Source organism: Helianthus annuus, chromosome 1 (assembly GCF_002127325.2).
Source record: "Helianthus annuus cultivar XRQ/B chromosome 1, HanXRQr2.0-SUNRISE, whole genome shotgun sequence".
NCBI classification, from domain to species: domain Eukaryota; kingdom Viridiplantae; phylum Streptophyta; class Magnoliopsida; order Asterales; family Asteraceae; genus Helianthus; species Helianthus annuus.
This window is the reverse complement of record NC_035433.2, coordinates 26,117,221-26,122,299: the sequence shown is the minus strand read 5'-3', so window position 1 is coordinate 26,122,299 and position 5,079 is coordinate 26,117,221. Positions and strand designations below refer to the sequence as shown.

The following is a 5,079-nucleotide window of genomic DNA, read 5'->3' as shown; positions in this document are numbered from 1 at the left end:
TTCGAATATACGTCTGCCGTCGCACAATATGCGTAGGGAAAATAGGGTTTGTAATTTGTGTAACTGATCCTATTCGGTTACTTATATAATTTCCGCCGGAAGTTTGGGCCAGACGTAAGTTGGGCCGAAAGTTTGGCCCTTAATCGAAGGATCTGCCTCGAAGGGTCCGAATGATTGCCGAAGGATCTGATCTTTCGAACATGTGATTGAAAGATCATCCTTCGAAAGGTTCTGGATCGAAGGATAGTTCTTATGTTTCGAAGGTTCTAGGTCGAAGGATATGTCTTATCCAACAAGTTTGCAACGTAACCAGACTAGTATAATACTCGTTTAAGATTTCAAGAATATGTAAATACAACAAAAGAGTCGTGGAATAAGATAATACTAACCTCGGAAATTCGGGTTGTCACATTGTTCACAACATTTCAACACATAACAAACCATTAATATACATGTACTTACCGGATTTGCGATCAAGCCTCGAACCGAACACAATTTACTCTTTAACCATGAGCTCTGATTACCAATTTGTAACACCCTTGTCATTATTTATTGGTTTTTGTAAAGTATACGACAAACAACATGTAATTATGACTACATATACTTTGTAAAAATACGGGTTTGTTTAAACTTTACAATTTTAAAATAATACAACATAACATAATTGAGTACGTCGTTTAAACATTTCAAAAGTTGTTTAGAAAACAGTTTACATCATAAACATTGTTTAAACCGAGTTGATTTATGCGGAAGCTTCAAGAGTATGTGTTCGGTCCTTCAAAAGTTGCTTGATCGTCACCCATAATCCTTGAGTACCTAAGACTGAAATGTTTACATAAACATTTATATTAGAATGCTTAGAAATGATACTTGATCGAAACTACGATCGAAATGAATTTGAAAATTTACAATTATATAAAATTTATAAACATTCAGGCCCTACCGTAACTTACGGTTTCACCGTAAGTTACGGTGGTCAATTTCCAATAATGGTCCACCGTAAACCAGTAGACTCACACCGTAAGCTCCTGACCTCTACCGTAACTTACGGTACTACCGTAACTTACGGTAGTCCCTGTAAATCCATCTTTTGGTTGCTTTGTTCATTATACTCAAGCCTAAATCTCGGATTTCGCTCTTTCTAACATACCAATACATTAGTTTCTCGAAATTCTAATATGTTACATATGAACCAATATCAAAGATCAATCAATCATATTCAAAATATCATGCATATCACGTTATATCAATTTACTAATGTGCAAGGTTCAAATTACGGGTTTCTTATGAATTCTTAACCCGTTTTACCTATCTACTCCTTTTGACCCGTGAAGGGAAGTTAAACACTTTTAACTATACATCTATATATATAAGCGTACCTGGCTCGGGTCAACATATTGACCCGTTTTAAGACCTTGTCTCTATAATATGCTAATTCATAGCCTCGCTAATTCATAAACCAATTACCCTGCGAGCATGAGACTCGACATACACTTATTAGTCGTTAATTATCAAATGGTATAAATATTACCATTTGACCCGTTTGGTCTAGACTACCAAATATTTTGTGCTTAATATTAAATGGTGTTGTTTTAAACTTCAACTCTTTTTCGCCTACACATGACTAATTCGTCGTTTTACTCTTTTTATTCGTTTAGGCTTACCTTAATAAGTAGCCATTCAAAAACTAATTTTATATATATGTCATCTCGTGACCAATTACCATTTCGCCCATTTTACCATTAAACATGGTTTATCATTATTTTATATGTCCCGACCCGTTTCATTTCGTGTCGGAACCATATTTCAAATATAGCTTTTGTCGTATTTACAACCTATGAATAAACACATAACTTACAAAAGAGGGCGTAAGCTTTACTTACCTCGCATCCAAATTACGCTTTCCTTTTCGTACTTGCTCCGTTTGACCCGCTTCATTCCAAGCCTCCATCTAGCTTGTCAAGAGTCAAACTATCATCATAATTCACAAGGTGGTTAGATTAGTCATTATAACCACGACTATTCCACCTTACGTGTTTTCCATGTCAAAACTACTATTCGACTCCGTCCATGGTTAGTTTAACTCTTCAAAAGTTAACTACCCTTAATTATATGATATGTGCATATAAGCTAAATCGACTTCATAATTAAAATTTGTATTACCCCACATCACACATAATTAGTCGAACTAGGAAATTACGCGTTTGATTCATAATTTCAACATATGAACATTGTGGGCATAATTTATAATATCAACAATCAAGTTTCGTATCACTGAAAATAGGCTGTTTTTGGTGACCTGTTTAACCTGTTTACAAGTCTTCAAAAATTATGATTTTTTTATGTGGCGTACCTCTCGGAGGGTAGCCCTTGTGTTAAAATTTCAAGATCTAGCTCTTTACCAAAAATTCGTAAAAATTCATCTACTAAGATGCAATCAGATTCGTCACTTCTGACTGCAGCTTACGGAAAAATTCATTAAAAATTCCTCGTTTATCCGATTGATGAAATTCCAATTGGAGATTCTTCTAATAACTTAATACTTTCTACAGTAAGAATTTGAGATCATAACTCAATTCCTAAATTGAGTTATGACATTCGTAATGGGCTGCAAATTCTGCCAGAAAACGCAGCTTGAACCTTTGATACGGAAAAATTCATAAAACGCTCAATTTTAGTCGAAAAAATGCGATTCCAGTGGGGTTTTAAAGATATTTCCTGGAATTACATTTTAGAGTCAAGAAACAAACGTTTTTGTCACGTTTTTCCATGTTACAGCCAATACAATTCGGCTGTAAATTCTGATCAGAAGCTGTTTGAATGCAGTTTTCAATCGAAACATGTTTATGATATTATAGCACTATTTTTAGCCATCAAAAACCCTAAAAACATCACATTACACGAATTTAGCATCATCACACTTATCACCTTCAATGGTGATCATGAATTCACAAGATTTAGACCTAATTTCATCATATGCTTGTCTAGGGTTTACTCCTAGACACTACAATGTTCCTATTTCATCATATAACGAACATGCATCAACAAATTTCGAAATATCCTAAATTCATGAGAATTTCAAGTAGAGAATTAACATCAAATTTTACATACCTTACAACCCCCTTGCAATGGGGATCAGTAATCTATGCTCGATTTTCGTTTTGGACCATATTTGCACCTCCAATTTGAGAGTTTTAGTAAGGATTTTAGGGTTTGAAGAAACCCATCGCCTCCTGCTTCTTTGTACGACCAGACATCCCCAAATGGGGTGTTTGGTTTTTGTTTTAATTAAATTAGCAACATAAGTTTCGATTTTAACATCTTTGGCCCCTTCATTTTCCTTAGTTCATAATTTAAGTGTTTTAACCCACTCATAAGTCACTATCTAACTAGGTTAGAATTATTCCTAGTTAGCTTAGTAGGTTCGGGAAGCCGTAACCCCTTTTACTTTAAGTCCCGTTAAATCGGGCCTTTTATAAACTTAATTACTTAAAACTTTGATTCGTTTTTATTTAATATTAGGATTTCTTATTTAAATCCAAATATTTGCCGGGTTATTTTTACTAATAACGGTACGTTACCCGTCTTTTAGTATTAACAGAGTTTAATTACCAAGCCCGTTTTCGGGGTGTTACAAGTAAGCTTTTTCGAAAAGGCGACCCAAGACCATCCGACAAGACTGCTCCAGTTGAACCGAAGGAAAAGCACTTTGAAGGATCCAAGAAGAAGAAGCGAAAGGCTTCTCAAAACTGTGCCATCACTGCTCAAGAGAAACAAGTTGCACCAAACCAGCCAGCACAACCTCGCAAAAGGCAAAACTATGTTGGTATCGCACCTTTGTGCAACAAGTGCAACCGTCATCATCTGGAGCAGGAGCAGTGTCACAAATGTACCCACTGTGGGCGGTTGGGACATTTGATCAATGTCTGCCGTTATGCAAATCAAGCTGCTGCAAACCCTGCTGCTGTTCAAGCACGGTTCCCACCGGGGTCATGTTATAACTGTGGTGACCTTACTCACTACAGAAACAATTGCCCAAGACTTGTTAACATACCTCCAGCATGTGGACGAGCATTTAACATCAATGAGGCAAACGTAAACAATGATGCAGCAGTGAACAATTAGTGTTTTGTTATTTCCTCTGGTTGTTATCTTTTGACATTTAAAGACAAGTCAGTTGTTATATAAATAAAAAAATTCGTTGTTTTTATTTTTTGCAAAACTGATGCGATTGTATGAATGTTTGATGCAACCTTATGATGTCAACACAAAGACAAACTACTCGTGTGGTTCTGTCATTTTTATGATCACTTGTGATCTCCCCAAGAACCTTAAACGCTCGTTTCTTTTAAGAAACAAAGCCAAACTCCTGTTGAAGATTCTTCTATATCCATAGATAGATTCTTTGAAATGATTAAAGTGCCAAATAAAATCCACGGATTGGATTCCTGGTGTGCTTTAAATATCCGTGCCCAAAGATAACAAATTAAAGATCAAGTTAACTAATTATGTGATTATGTGCTTATATGTTCTCTTATGTGTTTTGTGTGATCCATCCAAATCCTCATAGAATCTTCCATATCTCATATGATGGATTCATAGTAGGATATCCTAAGGTACTATCTTAAATCCTAAATGAACTTCTACGTTGTAGTAAAGCCCCTTGGGTTTTAAAGTACTATACTATAATTGGACCCCTTGAGTGGCCTAGTTAAACAGATTGATTTGAAAATCTGGTTAGAAATATCATGTAATGATATAATTGAAAAGAATCCCTTTAGTGGTCTATTTAAGAAGATCGTACGACGGTCTACTTAAGAAGATCATGTGTTGATCTAGTTAAAAAGATCGTTCGTTGATCTAATTAAAAAGGATCCTTTGGTGGTCTAGTCAAGTCGCTTCATGTTTATTAAATTGATTTTTCGCCTACGCATTATGAAATGAACAGTGCGGACTGTGCAAGGAATTACGTAATTATGGAGGCCTACATAATTATGGAATTCAGTGCACAGAAACCACAAGAAGTTTTGTCATGTGTTAAGACCTATAGGGACAAGAGTAATGATACGGGAGAAGTCT

The 5,079-nt window shown here is 35.5% G+C and overlaps 1 long non-coding RNA gene across 1 annotated transcript; it reads right to left on the bottom strand.

Annotated features, from left to right (window-relative positions):
* Positions 1 to 569: 569 nt before the first annotated feature.
* On the bottom strand, positions 570 to 1,971 carry LOC110944989. The gene is made up of 2 exons (XR_002595035.2): positions 1,884 to 1,971; positions 570 to 822 (listed from the first exon to the last, which is right to left on the bottom strand). It is a non-coding gene; the product is annotated as an uncharacterized LOC110944989 (long non-coding RNA).
* Between the last annotated feature and the right edge of the window lie 3,108 nt (positions 1,972 to 5,079).